Raw genomic sequence first — 17,424 nt, 5'->3', positions numbered from 1 at the left:
GTTCTATTACCTATCTGAGAATCCCTTCACCCAGTCAAGGTAACACATAAAGTGAACTATCTCAAGAATGCACAGAACTTTAATTTCCTTTTTAACATTTCCATTCATTTCTAAAATACATTGTGTTACTATTTAAGTCATAAATGCGGGATGAATAGAAAACACCAGGATCTATCACCCCACCTAGATGATGATTGTATTGACAGAATCAGTCTGATACAACTGTTTTGAAACCTTGGAGTCTATTAAGGCTTGTAACTTCCAGGGGGAGGTTTGGATAGCAAATTATAGATGATATCAGTCAGTTTCAACTCTTAGTGCAGTACCAGCTACCCGTCCCTCACACCTCAAGCTGGGGCAGAAAGCAGTGGATATATTCCAGGAGAATCTTGCAGAAGCTAGAGTGAACAAAAAGGACCATACCTTCTAACTATTAGTGATCAGTGTTCTTATTACTGATTGTTGCTTCTGATCATAGAGGTACAGACAAAGAAGTGGGATCTTTGTTATACCTACCTCTAGTGTTGCAAGCTCCCCTTCTTTTGGCTGAAGTGACTTCTAGTGATATTTAAAAGGCTAGCATCTTCCACCCTTGCCTTTTCTTTTCATTCTTCCCCCCACCCCCTCCATTTTGGTAACCAAACATTGAAGACTGACACCTTCATTCCCAGGGGAAACCACAGTATCAGAAAAGATCTGAAAAATTCATAAGCTTATACATCAATGATCTTCAGCTCAGCTAGCCTACAATAATCAAAAACAAAACAAAACAAAAAAACCCCAGCAAACTCTGGGGAAGGAGGATAATCTAGTTTCCAGAATTATCACAATACTACATTTAAATGAATAATTATCGACAAAAGGTAAAAAGGCATAAAATGGGACAGGGAATTGTGACCTATTCAAAGGTAAATGAAAAGTAAACCTTCAATAACTGTCCCAACAAAGGGACCATAGTAACTGGTTCGAAATAGTCTGGTGGAAGATCGACTAGACAAAGATTTTTAAACAATTTTATACATACTCATACAGCTAATGGAAGACATGGAAAATGTGAAAAAGGTAATATATAAACAAAATATAAATATCAATAAGAAGACAGAAAACATACAAAGAAACAAAAATGAAATTCTGGAGCTGAAAAGTAAAATAATTGAAATGCAAATTTTTTCAACAATATTATCAGCAGATTTCTTACCAGATGAATTGGAGGCCAGAAGGCAGTAGGTGATATATGCAAAGTGCCAAAAAAATTTTTTTAAAGCTCAACCAAAAAGTCAATATCCAGAAAAACCATCCTTCAAAGATGAGAGAGACATTAAGATATCCCCAGGTAAATAAAAGATAAAGGAACACAATAGTGTTAAAATGTTCTGCAATAAATTCTAAAAGAGAGCTATACATGTTGAAATGAATGGACACTAGACTGTAACTCAAAGCTGTAAGAAGAAATAAAGATTTCAATAAAGGTAAATATATAGAAAATTATAAAATCTATAGTTATTGTAGCAATGGTTTGTAACTTCATTTTTTTTTTTTTTTGGTTTTCTACATGATATAGTAGGTTAATACATTTAAAAATAATGTATTAGTCTAAAAGCTAATATTACTGTAAATTGGTTTGTAACTCCACATTTTATTTTCTACATAATTTAAGATACTAATGCATTAAAATAGTTTGTTTTTGGACATACAATATGTAAATATATAATTTTGTGACATCAACAACTAAAAGGAGTAGGAAAGTAAAGCTATATAGAAGCAGCAATTTGTATGTTATTGAAGTTAAGCTAGTATAAATTCATATCGACTGCTACAACTTTAAGGATGCTAAATGTACTCCCCACAGTAACTACAAAGAATTAGCTATAGAATATATGCAAAAGGAAATGAGAAAGATATTTAAATATTTCTCTATAAAATATCAACTAAACACAAAAGAAGATTAATGCAGGAAATGAAGAACAACAAAAATAATGAGCCTCATAGACCACAAATACACACAAAATGACAGGGGTCTTTGCATATCAGTAAAAATGTTATAATTTAAATTAGTAATTAAATGTAAATCAATTAAATTCCTAAAGACAAGATTATCAAATGGATAAAAGTATATAATCAGTAAATTCTATCTATAGGAGACTCACTTTGAATACAAAGACAAGAAGAAGTTAAAGCCAAAAGATAGAAGATATGGCAAATTGTAACCAAAAGAGAGCATCTGTGACTCTACTAATATTTAAAATACACTTTAAATCAAAAAAGTTTGCAAAAGACAACATTATATATTAACAGATGGCTCAATTCAAGAAGATATAACAATTATAAACATTTATACATGTAATAATAATCAAAATATATGAAGCAAAAATAGAATTAAAAGAAATTAGGTATCTCTGCAATAATAACTAGAAACTAGAAGATAAATAAATAGAATACTAGAACAACATAGTCACCCACCTACCTCTAACAGAGAGAACAATCTACCCAAAAGTAAGAGAACAGACATTCTATTCAAATGTAGACAGGGCATTTTTCAAAATAGGCCATATGTTAGTTCACAAATTTAATCTCAATGGATTTTAAAATGTAGATGTCATACAAAATATGTTTTTTTTATTTTATTTTTAAACTTTACATAATTGTATTAGTTTTGCCAAATATCAAAATGAATCCGCCACAGGTATACATGTGTTCCCCATCCTGAACCTTCCTCCCTCCTCCCTCCCCATACCATCCCTCTGGGTCGTCCCAGTGCACTAGCCCAGAGCATCCAGTATCGTGCATCGGAACCTGGACTGGCAACTCGTTTCATACATGATGTTTTACATGTTTCAATGCCATTCTCCCAAATCTTCCCACCCTCTCCCTCTCCCAAAGAGTCCATAAGACTGTTCTATACATCAGTGTCTCTTTTGCTGTCTCGTACACCGGGTTATTGTTACCATCTTTCTAAATTCCATATATATGCGTTAGTATACTGTATTGGTGTTTTTCCTTCTGGCTTACTTCACCCTGTATAAAAGGCTCCAGTTTCATCCACCTCATTAGAACTGATTCTAATGTTTTCTTTTTAATGGCTGAGTAATACTCATTGTGTATATGTACCACTGCTTTCTTATCCATTCATCTGCTGATGGACATCTAGGTTGCTTCCATGTCCTGGCTATTATAAACAGTGCTGCGATGAACATTGGGGTACACGTGTCTCTTTCAATTCTGGTTTCCTCAGTGTATATGCCCAGCAGTGGGATTGCTGGATCATAAGGTAGTTCTATTTTCAGTTTTTTAAGGAATCTCCACACTGTTCTCCATAGTGGCTGTACTAGTTTGCATTCCCACCAGCAGTGTAAGAGGGTTCCCTTTTCTCCACACCGTCTCCAGCATTTATTGCTTGTAGACTTTTGGATCGCAGCCATTCTGACTGGTGTGAAATGGTACCTCATAGTGGTTTTGATTTGCATTTCTCTGATAATGAGTGATGTTGAGCATCTTTTCATGTGTTTGTTAGCCATCTGTATGTCTTCTTTGGAGAAATGTCTATTTAGTTCTTTGGCCCATTTTTTGATTGGGTCATTTATTTTTCTGGAGTTGAGCTGTAGGAGTTGCTTGTATATTTTTGAGATTAGTTGTTTGTCAGTTGCTTCATTTGCTATTATTTTCTCCCATTCTGAAGGCTGTCTTTTCACCTTGCTAATAGTGTCCTTTGATGTGCAGAAGCTTTTAAGGTTAATTAGGTCCCATTTGTTTATTTTTGCTTTTATTTCCAATATTCTGGGAGGTGGGTCATAGAGGATCCTTCTGTGATGTATGTCAGAGAGTGTTTTGCCTATGTTCTCCTCTAGGAGTTTTATAGTCTCTGGTCTTACGTTGAGATCTTTAATCCATTTTGAGTTTATTTTTGTGTATGGTGTTAGAAAGTGTTCTAGTTTCATTCTTTTACAAGTGGTTGACCAGCACCACTTGTTAAAGAGATTGTCTTTAAACCATTGTATATTCTTGCCTCCTTTGTCAAAGATAAGGTGTCCATATGTGCGTGGATTTATCTCTGGGCTTTCTATTTTGTTCCGTTGATCTATATTTCTGTCTTTGTGCCAGTACCATACTGTCTTGATAACTGTGGCTTTGTAGTAGAGCCTGAAGTCAGGCAGGTTGATTCCTCCAGTTCCATTCTTCTTTCTCAAGATTGCTTTGGCTATTTGAGGTTTTGTGTATTTCCATACAAATTGTGAAATTATTTGTTCTAGCTCTGTGAAGAATACTGTTGGTAGCTTGATAGGGATTGCATTGAATCTATAAATTGCTTTGGGTAGTATACTCATTTTCACTATACTGATTCTTCCAATCCATGAACATGATATATTTCTCCATCTATTAGTGTCCTCTTTGATTTCTTTCACCAGTGTTTTATAGTTTTCTATATATAGGTCTTTAGTTTCTTTAGGTAGATATATTCCTAAGTATTTTATTCTTTCCGTTGCAATGGTGAATGGAATTGTTTCCTTAATTTCTCTTTCTGTTTTCTCATTATTAGTGTATAGGAATGCAAGGGATTTCTGTGTGTTGGTTTTATATCCTGCAACTTTACTATAGGCCAATATCACTGATGAACATAGATGCAAAAATCCTTAACAAAATTCTAGCAATCAGAATCCAACAATACATTAAAAAGATCATACACCATGACCAAGTGGGCTTTATCCCAGGGATGCAAAGATTCTTCAATATCCACAAATCAATCAATGTAATACACCACATTAACAAATTGAAAAATAAAAACCATATGATTATCTCAATAGATGCAGAGAAAGCCTTTGACAAAATTCAACATCCATTTATGATAAAAACTCTCCAGAAAGCAGGAATAGAAGGAACATACCTCAACATAATAAAAGCTATATATGACAAACCCACAGCAAACATTATCCTCAATGGTGAAAAATTGAAAGCATTTCCTCTAAAGTCAGGAACAAGACAAGGGTGCCCACTTTCACCATTACTATTCAACATAGTTTTGGAAGTTTTGGCCACAGCAATCAGAGCAGAAAAAGAAATAAAAGGAATCCAAATTGGAAAAGGAGAAGTAAAACTCTCACTATTTGTAGATGACATGATCCTCTACATAGAAAACCCTAAAGACTCCACCAGAAAATTACTAGAACTAAATAATGACTATAGCAAAATATGCTTTGTGATCACAATGGGATAAAGTTAAAAAATCAATAACAGAAGAAACACTTTAAAATTCACAAATCTGTGGAAATGAGACAGCACATTCTTAAAAATTAATGGAACAAGGAAGAAATCACAAGGGAAAGTAAAATAAACTTAGATATAAATTAAAATGAGTGTACCTCTAAAATATCTTGGGGACAGTGAAAGCAGTGCTGGGGAGAAATTTATAAATGTCAGCAGTTACATTAAGAAAGAAGAAGGCTTTCAGATCAACATCCTGATTTTGTAACTTAATAAACTGGAAAAAGAAGAAAAAACTAAACCCAAAAAGCTAGAAGGAAGGAGATAATAAAATAACAGAGATAAAATAGATAATATAAAAACTAAAACATTGAAACAAAAATTTATTCTTCAAAAATATCAACAAAATGGACAAATCTTTAAATAGTTGGACTGTTAGAAAGAGAGAAATATAGAGAAAACATTCAAATCTCTAAAATCAAAATGAAGGTGGGGACATTACTAGTGGTTCTACAGAAATAAAAAAGGATTTAAGAGAATAGTGAGAGCATCAACAATTTGGATAATGTACAAATTCCTAGAAAAATAAAACAGTAAGTGATGAAGGAACAAACAAACAAACCAGTAAGAGCAAGCCTGTAACTGGAAATCTCCTAACAAAAGAAACCCTGAATCTAATTGTTTCAATGGTCAATTCTATCAGACTTTAAAGAAGAAATATCATGGAACCTTAAAGCAATTAAAGAAAATATGAATAAATGCAAAGATATACCATATTTAGCAGTTAGAAAACTTGATATTGTTAAGATTTAAGTACTACCCAAAGGGATCTACAGATTCAGTGAAATCCCTATAAAAATTCCAGCAATAACTTTTTTGCAGAATAGAAAACCCCATTTTCAATTTCACATGGAATCAAAGGGACTGTATTTAGCCAAAACGGCCCAGAAAAATGAGAACAAATTTTGAGGACCCAGATTTCCTGATTTCAAAGCTTACTATAAAGCTATGGTAGTCAAAACAGTGTGATACTGGCCAAATGACAGACATACATTATAACAATGGAATAAAACAGGGAATCCAGAAATAAACCTTAGCATATTGATCACATGATTTTTGACAACAGTTCTAAGAATATTCATTGGAGAAAGGACTTTTTTTTTCTTTGACAAATGATGCTGAGCGATTGCATATCGCCACACAAAAATAGTGAAGTTGGACATTTACCTAAAAACATATATAAAAATTAACTAAAAATGGAACAATGACTTAAATTGAAAACTTAACGCTTTTAAAAAATCTTGGAAGAAAACAGAGCAGAAAGGCTTCACAACATTGCATTTGCCAATGATTTATGTGTATGCATGTGCGAGTGTGTGTGTGTGTGTGTGTGTCTGTAAGACACCAAAATCACAGATAAACAAAAGAAAAAACAGAAAATTTGAGGCTCTTAAAAAAAATTGCTTACATCAAAATACACAAACAATAGAGTAAACGACAGTCCACAGAATTGAAGAAAACATTTGAAAGTCATGTATCTGATAAGGGATATCCAGAAGGTTTAAAGAACTCCTAAAACTCAACCACAAAAGCACCAAACAATATGCCATATAACTTTTTATTTTTATTTTACTGACTGAATTTTAGTTGCCATTTTCTCCCCTTCATATTTCCAAGAAATATGGTAAACACTTGACAAATAGTTGTTTGATTACTCTAACCATACACTAAAAAACTGCATTTTTTTTGTTTTATCAGAATACTTTAATAAGGACACAAATAGTGATTGTTTTCTCTATTATATCTGCATCTGTAAACATAGTCATCTACTAGCTTGTCGTATCTGTGCTTCCAGCTGTGTACCAGGGTAAATGTTATGAGGATGAAATGCAGGTGATTTGGGGCAGGATTTGCAGATGGGGCTCTTATCTGCTTAATGATGTGAAAAATGTCATATTAGGAAGAGGACAGGAAGGTTCATCTTTTTGAAGCAGAAACATTATTTCCAATGCAAGGAATCTCATGTTTTCTAAAAGATCATGGGACACAAAAAAGGTGATATAAAATGCTTATTTTATCTGTAAAATGTTCTCTCTGATTCCTTCACTTCAAACTTGGAGAAACAAAGCAAAGAGACAGTTAACTCTTGTGTTTTGTCAGGCCTAGATCTTTAGCTCTTGTATAAAAGTTAGCAAGCAAACTGCCATCTGTACAAACAGGTGGCTTGAATGATGTAGGGTATTAGAAACAAATCATTTTTGGAAGGATGACAAGGAATAGAAAATTTAAGAAAACCCAGAGTTCCTTTAATAAGATGAGAAATGTGAATCATTGATTGTGTCAGTGTTAGAAGATAAAGTGTGGAAATATTTGTTCAAGAAGTCTCTGCATTGCACACATTTTCCCGTTGTGATTCTGTAATCAGTGTGCTCACCCCAAGGAGCCAATGGAGCAGTTACCCTTGTGCCTTCACAAGAGACTTAACTGAGGTCATCTTAGAAACTGTAGTAGGGAAGATGACTTAATGCCACAACATACCTAAGGTATTGCTCACCCTTGACTTAATTATGACTTCATAGTGATTTTCCTGGCTTCATAATGAAGTTCTTCTTCAAAGCTCAACTTTGTTCTCAGGACTACTTTTATTAAAAAAAAAAAAAATCTGTAAAAATTACTGATAAACCAACTAAATACTCTCATAAATCTGTATGTCTAATGTTAAATTTTCAGTTTATTCATGATCTACTATGTGTAGAGCTTGTGTTAATAGAAGTAAGGGTGAGAAGGTTCAAAGTAAAGAAGATGATGAATTACAGATTACAACCAGAACACAGAAACAAACCATTTTTGTTTTGAAGATGATGAAGAGTTTAGCTTTATTTTTGAATAGTTGGAACAAATATCAGGTAAATAGCACATATATTTCTTTTTTATTCCACCAGCAGTTTTACTTTTATAGCCAAAATAAATCTAAAAATGTATTTTTTAAACTTTTTTAGCATTTCAGTCTTCTATTCTTTGGTCTTCTTTACCTTTCTTCTGATTTATTTATTTTAATAAATCCATCAAGGTAAAATTCATATAGCATAAAGTTCACACCTTTAAAGTATACATTTCATTGTCTTTTAATATCTTCATAGAATTATCCAACCATTGCCCCTATCTGTTTCTAAAATATTTTCACTGCCCTTGATACTCATTAGTAGTTATTTCCTCTTTTCTTTTCCCTTTCATCCCTGGCAACCAGTAATCTACTTTCTATTACTATGCCTTTTCCTGTTCAGACATTTCTTATACATTGAATTATGCAATATGTGGGTCTTTTAGAAGAGCTTCTTTCAGTTAGATTGTTTTCAAGCTTCATCCCTCCTGTAGCATGTATCATCCGCTCCCTTATTGACAATGTTCCATTGTATGAATATATCACGTTTTGTTTATCTATTCATTAATTTATCACATTGAGTTGTTTCCACTCATCATTGGCTTTAGACCTTAATATCCTTTTATAGCTTATATTATTCAGTGAGAAATTAACCCTTGTAACTTTTTTATTCTTGCATAGTCCTCATAGAATGTATCTGATGATTATATAAATGCACAAAATGGAAAGATTTAGACATTAATTCAGTGAGACACACAAATACCAACTATATATTCAGTTCTATTCTAAGTAATGTGATAAATAAGAAAATATGAATATTTCCTTTTAGAAGGAGTATCTGTACTTTTTAATGATTAAGCAATATCTGATAAGAATGGAATATAAGTCAAGTAGAGAATTCTTTTTAATGCTAGCCAAATCATCATAATTGGTTTTGGTACCTCCATCATCAACAAAGTCAGGATCACTTATTGGGCATATAACTCTCTACAAAATATTGCAATTTTTTGCATATATCATTCAGATACCTAATTGGGACTTTTTTTTTTCTTACTTCTAATGACAACAGTAAATTGCAGATAACTAATATAACCACTCCAAAAATTAAATACTTGGGAAGTAAAAAAGTCAGTTTTTATCTCAAATCTCTAAACCATACTTCATAAATATATGCATATATGCATGCCTAGAATATATGTGTATATATATATACATATATTCTATGGGATTTCCCAGGCAAGAATACTGGAGTTGGTTGCCATTCCCTTCTCCAGGGGATCTTCCTGACCCAGGGATCAAACCCATGTCTCCTATACTGCAGATGGATTTCTTACCATTGAGCCATCAGGGAAACCCATATATATATAACATACACACATATTTTTATATATTGATATTAATTTCATAGCTGAATAAGATTGTTGAAGGAACAGACCTTGAGCTTACCCATGGTGTTTAACATTCACATTTGGTTAATCATGCTCAGAGTTGGGGTTGAGGTCAGTAGTTTGAGGAAAACAGTTACAGTGATAAAAAGCATCATTACCATCACAGTGGTGTTATACCATTAAATGATTGATTTTAAATAGTATGTTTAGGTTTTATCCTTATTGGAAAGACTAATTTGTAATTCAGTCCATTGTTTGGCAAATCTGAAGTCTCTTAACAACTCAACGGGAGACATAAAACTTTGATGGAGATTTGTGATTCTTCCAGGACATGCATCTACATCTCCTCAGCAGTCTCAGATCAATCTGCTGCCAACATGTTTTTCCCCTCCTCAGTAGAATGCATCCTGGCAAACCCATTCAATCCTCCTGGCCAGCTTCCCCAGTGGGCCACAACAATCTTATGCTTTCAGGCAAAATAATTTTCCTCTAAGGCAAGTGTGACTTAGGAATATGGCAAGGCCCCAAGTAAATTGGAAAATATTCTCAGAATTTTAACAATTACTAAAAATATTTCCTTTTATGGGCCCATTATTCTGCAACCAAGTACCCGTTTTACACACACACATACACACACACACACATACACACTTATAATCAACTGTGCTGCACTTTCCTGCATGATAAAATGTCCTCTTATAGTAAGTTTGGAGAGGCATTGTTTTTGTTGTAAATACCTTCATAAATAAAATGTTTACCTCAATTCATATATACTGTATAGTAGATCTGTTGTCTGTTTCACTTATCCAGACTTGACCCTTTCCTGGCATCCACAAAACAATTTCTCCTTTAAAAAAAAATACATACCCAAACTTCAGTAGAAGTGAACATGAGATTTAGTCCTATGCTTGTTAGTACATCACACACCCCTAACAACCCAAGGCAAGAATGTTTCCCTGGTCCAATGAGGACCAAAGGGGTAATGAATCTCTTATTGAGAATCCTAGAAGAAGAATCTTAATTTTTCCTGTTGGCCTTGAAAGTGAGAGGCAATAGATTTTACTGATATTTGGATCATAAAGGGAAAGCCTATTAGAATGAAGCCATCTGAAAAAGACAGAACAAAACTGTAGTATACTACCCATGCCTAGATGATATCATTTGAGCCTCTGCAGCAATAGAAACCTTGAAGTCACAGACAATACAGGTTTTTTTTTTTTTCTTCTTCTATTTTTTGAGTTAAATCCATTAGGGTTGGGGCTTCCAGTACTTGAAACTGAAATAAGCCTCTACTTTTCTCCCAGTTCCTACCCTGGTGTATAAAATGGTAACAATAAAATATTTCTGTGTTCTTATCTGATGTTTTCTTATAAGAATATAAATTTGTATAAGAGCTGTTTATAATTAGGTAAATATCACCTTTAGGCTTATTACAGAATATAATTAACTCCTTTATACAAGTTGGACTCATCAGTCTTTTTTGTTAATCAATTGAGTTTTTCTAATGAACTTTAACACTATTAAAAAAAAAAAACTAAATATGCTTGAGAAGTTATTTCAAACAAACTTAAAAGCCAGACTTATTGCCCAAGGTTATTGCCTCTTTTTATAAACCTGCCTATAGAATTAATAACAATTTTCTTACATTACTATTCCCAGAGTCTGATTGTCAGAAAGTGAATTTTTAAGCAGTGTTCTAGTTACTTATTTCAGTGTTGTTCAAAGTTGTTTCTGTTAAAAGCAATGCAATACTTCCATTTTACTCCACTAAATTAATTTCCTATTCAATTAAGTCTTACCTTATGGTTCAAATATATGCTTCTTTAGTGCAGTGATCAATTTTAATCTCTAGAGATTTAACTGAAAATGCAGAAATTGATAAAGGTATGTAATTATGCATTTGAAAAGTCACAGCATCTGTTGTTTAGATGTATTAATTAGTTGTACAACAAAAAAATTCGTCAGTGCTATTTTGTGAAACTATGTTCAGGGCTAAAATATCTACATTTACTTTATTGTATTTTAAAATGTTTTTGCTTTTTCTTTTCTTTATTTCCAACTATGATGCCCTAATTTATTTTTCTTTATATAATGTCCATTTGAACTGAAACTATTAAACATTTGAAATAGCCAGTGGAGAATTTTTAATGGTAAGGTATAATGCCTAATTTACAATTTTAAGAGGAGTAAAAGGGATGGAAGGCCTGACTTATGTTGAGATATCAACTACAAGTTTTGTAAGGAAACACATTAAAATTTCAGTTATTTTTCCTTGGTATATTATCATTATACAAATTTTCTGTAATGAGTAAATATTACTTTATAATCAGAAAAGAAGCAAAAAGTTACTGCCTTTAATGTATGTCTTTTTCTTTTGTTATCTTGAGGGTTTTAATAATAAACATGACTGGAAAAACATTTTCATAGGATGAAAATCTGCCTGAGATAAGCTGGCACTAGATAGGGAAAGGTAACAGATCCATCTGTCCATTCAACTGGAAGACCCATTTTAAGATACTGTATCTTGATAAGAAGGACATAACCTTATCAAATATAGTAGAGAGTAAGCATGTTTGTCAGTGGAACAATGTCAGTTGTTAATGGAAATTGACTAAAGTACATGAACTGGTCACACAAGATCCAAGTAGTTAATATATACATATTTAGATATAGACATGTAGATATAGATATTTATATCTAAGTATAAATAGATATCTATCTAATCTACCTATCTATCTGTATATATAAATAGTGGATTTCAGAGCTTTAAATGGCAGTCAGTGTTGTAAGATTCAAGCACAAATTGGATGTGTAGAGTTAATGTTCATTTTGAGTCTCTAATTTACAAGTTTGGTGTAGATTATTTGATTTATTATTGTTAATTAAATGTCACTATGCAATTTGAGACCGTGTTATTAATGATGTTGAAATTAATATTAAAATTAAAACCTTGAGAGAAAAGGAGGAGATGTTTAGAACTGAGGAAGGATAACTTGTAAAGCAGTAACTAAATTGTCTGAAATTTTTCTCTGCTTGTTAGCTCACATATATATATATATATATATATATATACATGAAGCCTATGGATCACAGACAAAGAGAGTTTATTAGTCATAGCAACAGACAAATCATCACAGGGCAATGTGTTGAGAGCCAGATGGTACCTTCTCATACAGTGAGGTGCCTTACAGGAATGGAACCCTGTTAAAAGAAGGCTTTTCTCTTGCATAGAATTGCTAGTGACTGCCCATCCACAAATGTACATTTGGAGGCTGTGGTCAGCACAGTTTATTCTTTCTAGCCTAAGGAAAAATTGAGAGAAGTTTTGTGCTCAGATGCTCAGTCATGTCTGACTGAGACCCCATGGACTGTATCCTACCAGGTTCCTCTGTCCATGGGATTCTTCTGACAAGAATACTAATGTAGGGTGCTGATCCCTCCTTCAGGGCATCTTTCCAACCCAGGGATTGACCCATGTCTCTGATATCTGCTGCATTGGTAGGTGGATTCTTTACCACTAGCACCACCACCAGCCCAGGGGCTGACTAAAACAAAAACAAAATTAGAGAAGAGAGAAGTGATTTAAGTGTTTTCACAGTCTGTTATTTTATCTTTATATTTTTAAGTTTACATGTTACCTTAAAATAAGCTCTATTCTTTGTATGTGTCATCATAGTGTAGACTTCTAAACCTTTCAGATCCTAGCTGTCATTTATATTTCATGTAAGATGCTTGGTGAAGGGAAGACATGAGTCTGTCTTCTTTTTGCTTTCAAACTTCAGTAGATGGGACCACTCAAGAGAGATATATGTGTTTGACATTAAGAAAGCTTTGGTAAAGCCGTTGTTATTTTTGAAAATTTTATTTTTTATTAATTTATGTTTTTATTTTTGAAAATTTTAACTGAAGAAAGTTAAAAAACACTTACAAGTGGTATTTATTTGCTGCTGCTGCTAAGTCGCTTCAGTCGTGTCCAACTCTGTGCGACCCCATAGACGGCAGCCCACCAGGCTCCCCCATTCCTGGGATTCTCCAGGCAAGAACACCGGAGTGGGTTGACATTTCCTTCTCCAATGCATGGAAGTCGCTCAGTCATGTCTGACTCTTCGCAACCCCATGGACTGCAGCCCACCAGGCTCCTCCGTCCATGGGATTTTCCAGGCAAGAGTACTGGAGTGGGGTGCCATCGCCTTCTCTGATTTATTTGCTACTGCTGTGCAAACAGACCTTCTAGTAGGAAGACGTATTTTAAATTCTGGAGAGTAGTATTTAAGTTTTCTCTTAGGTGACTATTTTGCAAATAATCTAAAAAATGAAATGATCATATAAGAAATGCTGCTATTCAAATTTTAGCTACAGATCAAAATAACATCATTTAGTTGAGTGGTCATCAATGGTTCCATCTAGTCTGTAAAGGGCTCTTTATCACAGGAAGTGTCATTCATAGGATTGACATTTCCATATGAATTAATGATGATTACTCAGAATTATGACAACATTTAAATTAAGACAGCTTTTATTCTGATTACAAACTTTTAGGAATATAACATTTATTTTTTACATTTGTCTTTATCCTACTTAACAGGAATTCAGATCCAATTTTAAGGTAAATATACCTCTCATGGCAGATTGGGAAACAAAAATTCTTTCATGTGTATAGTTATTTGGGGGATCCAAAAATAATTCTTCTAGTGACATTGCAATGATCAGGGACTAATCTAACATTTATAAATATGGTAAGTAAAGTGAAAGATATGTTCTTTGAATGAAACAAACAACACAGAAGTCATCAGATTTTTCTTTAAAGTTATCAGAGACTAAATGTTTTAGGTTTTGTGAGTCATATAATGTGTGTTGCAGCTACTAAAATCTGCTATTGCAGTGCAAATACAGTTACAATACATAATAAATAATCATGTAAATGAGTAATCATGACTGTGGGGAAAGTTTGGTGCCCCCAAATCTAGACCACATCAACTGCCAGAGTTTATCAAACACTGATCTAGCATACAGAGAAAATATCTCTGTCTGTATCTCTCTGTATAGTTTATATATATTTCAAATATTTCATTTAACATCTTAATTAAATCAGTATCATAGGGCTTATATTGATTAATGTTGACTTCAGTTTAGTTGAGTTCAGTCACTCCGTCGTGTCTAACTCTTTCCACCCCATGAACTGCAGCACGCCAGGCCTCCCTGTCCATCACCGACTCTCAGAGTTCACCCAAACTCATGTCCATTGAGTCAGTGGTGCCATCCAACCATCTCATCCTCTGTCGTCCCTTTCTCCTCCTGCCCTCAATCTTTCCCAGGATCAGGGTCTTTTCAAATGAGTCAGCCCTTCACATCAGGTGGCTAAAATATTGGATCATGAACTCCTTATTGTCAAATTCAGATTAAGTTGAAGAAAGTAGGGAAAACCACTAGACCATTAAGATATGACCTAAATCAAATCCCTTATGATTATACAGTGGAAGTGAGAAATAGATTTAAGGGACTAGATCTGATAGAGTGCCTGATGCACCATGGACAGAGGTTCATGACATTGTACAGGAGACAGGAATTAAGACCATCCCCAAGAAAAAGAAATGCAAAAAAGCAAAATGGCTGTCTGAGGAGGCCTTACAAATAGCTGTGAAAAGAAAAGTGAAAAGCAAAGGAGAAAAGGAAAGATATGCCCATTTTAATGCAGAGTTCCAAAGAATAGCAAGGAAAGATAAGAAAGCCTTCCTCAGCGATCAGTGCAAAGAGATAGAGGAAAACAGTAGAATGGAAAAACGAGAGATCTGTTCAAGAAAATTGGAGATACCAAGGGATCATTTCCTGTGAAAATGGGCTCAATAAAGAACAGAAATGGTGTGGACCTAAAAGAAGCAGAAGATATTAAGAAAAGGTGGCAAGAATACACAGAACTGTACAAAAAAGATCTTCACAACACAGATAATCATGATGGTGTGATCACTCACACTCACCTAGAGCCAGACATCCTGGAATGTGAAGTCAAGTGGGCCTTAGAAAGCATCACTATGAACAAAGCTAGTGGAGGTGATGGAATTACAGTTGAGCTATTTCAAATCCTGAAAGATGATGCTGTGAAAGTGCTTCACTCAATACGTTAGTAAATTTGGAAAACTCATCAGTGGCCACAGAACTGGAAAATGTCAGTTTTCATTCCAATCACAAAGAAAGGCAATGCCAAAGAATGCTCAAACTACCACACAATTGCACCCATCTCACACAGTAGTAAAGTAATGCTCAAAATTCTCCAAGCCAGGCTTCAGCAATACGTGAACCATGAAATTCCAGATGTTCAAGCTGGTTTTAAAAAAGGTCAAGGAACCAGAGATCAAATTGCCAACATCCGCTGGATCATGGAAAAAGGAAGCAAGTTCCAGAAAAACATCTATTTCTGCTTTATTGACTATACCAAAGCCTTTGACTGTGTGGATCACAATAAACTATGGAAAATTCTGAAAGAGATGGGAATACCAGACCACCTGACCTGCCTCTTGAAAAACCTATATGCAGGTCAGGAAGCCACAGTTAGAGCTGGACATGGAACAACAGACTGGTTCCAAATAGGAAAAAGAGTATGTCAAGGATCTATATTGTCACCCTGGTTATTTAACTTCTATGCAGAGTACATCATGAGAAACGCTGGACTGGAAGAAGCACAAGCTGAAATCAAGATTGCTGGGAGAAATATCAACAACCTCAGATATGCAGATGACACCACCCTTATGGCAGAAAGTGAAAAGGAACTAAAGAGCCTCTTGATGAAAGTGAAAGTGGAGAGTGAAAAAGTTGGCTTAAAGCTCAACATTCAGAAAACTAATATCATGGCATCTGGTCCCATCACTTCATGGCAAATAGATGGGGAAACAGTGGAAACAGTGGCTGACTTTATGTTTTTTGGCTCCAAAATCACTATGGATGGTGATTGCAGCCATGAAAGTAAAAGACGCTTACTCCTTGGAAGGAAAGTTATGACCAACCTAGATAGCATGTTGAAAGGCAGAGACATTACTTTGACAACAAAGGTCCATCTAGTCAAGGCTATGGTTTTTCCAGTGGTCATGTATGAATGTGAGAGTTGGACTGTGAAGAAAGCTAAGCTCCAAAGAATTGATGCTTTTGAACTGTGGTGTTGGAGAAGACTCTTGAGAGTCCCTTGGACTGCAAGGAGATCCACCCAGTCCATCCTAAGGAGATCAGTCCTGGGTGTTCATTGGAAGGACTGATGCTGAAGCTGAAACTCCAATACTTTGGCCACCTAATGCGAAGAGCTGACTCACTGGAAAAGACTCTGATGCTGGGAAATATTGACGGCTAGGAGGAAAAGGTGATGATGAGGATGAGATGGTTTGATGGCATCCCTGACTCAATGGACATGGGTTTGGGTGGACTCCGAGAGTTGGTGATGGAAAGGGAGGCCTGGCGTGCTGTGGTTCATGGGGTCACAAAGAGTCAGACACGACTGAATGACTGAACTGAATTGAAAAATAAATTAAATTGAGAAATATTAAAAAGAATATTGTAGTAGAGGGAAAAATTCATTAAGATCCTTCATTGGGATGGATGCCATATTATTCTGCTCTACAGAAATTATAAACTGATGAATATTAGTTCTCTCAAAGTATCACCAAAATAACCTTATGTACATGAAGAAGCAGAGATGAGTTTGTTGCTTACTTGGTAAAGATCACTTTCTTGCCCACTTGAAAGTGGGCAGCATATTCTCCAAACAGAGTGGCAAAGGAGAGGTGTTTTTTATGAGGTTTTGGGGGGATGTGGTTTTACAGGTCTTTCAATAAGTAGTATTGATTAGGACTGGTTGAAGTTTTGTGTTGGAAATGTTGGGGACTAGTGAATTTTAGAAGGTGAGGTCTTGGGAGAAGATCTTGAATAGTAAACAGTCATTTGGTTGAGTTATGTATTGTTCTGAGAAAGAAATGT

The 17,424-nt window shown here is 34.5% G+C and overlaps 1 protein-coding gene across 4 annotated transcripts in view; it reads left to right on the top strand.

Moving 5' to 3' along the window:
• The window catches only part of DPP10 (dipeptidyl peptidase like 10), an 805,225-nt gene that overhangs the window by 387,399 nt on the left and 400,402 nt on the right, over positions 1 to 17,424 (top strand). The window lies entirely within an intron of this gene.

Source organism: Bos grunniens, chromosome 2, assembly GCF_055505025.1.
Source record: "Bos grunniens cultivar Pamir isolate PY7600 chromosome 2, Bosgru_T2T1.0, whole genome shotgun sequence".
NCBI lineage: Eukaryota > Metazoa > Chordata > Mammalia > Artiodactyla > Bovidae > Bos > Bos grunniens.
This window is presented reverse-complemented; position numbering and strand designations above follow the sequence as displayed.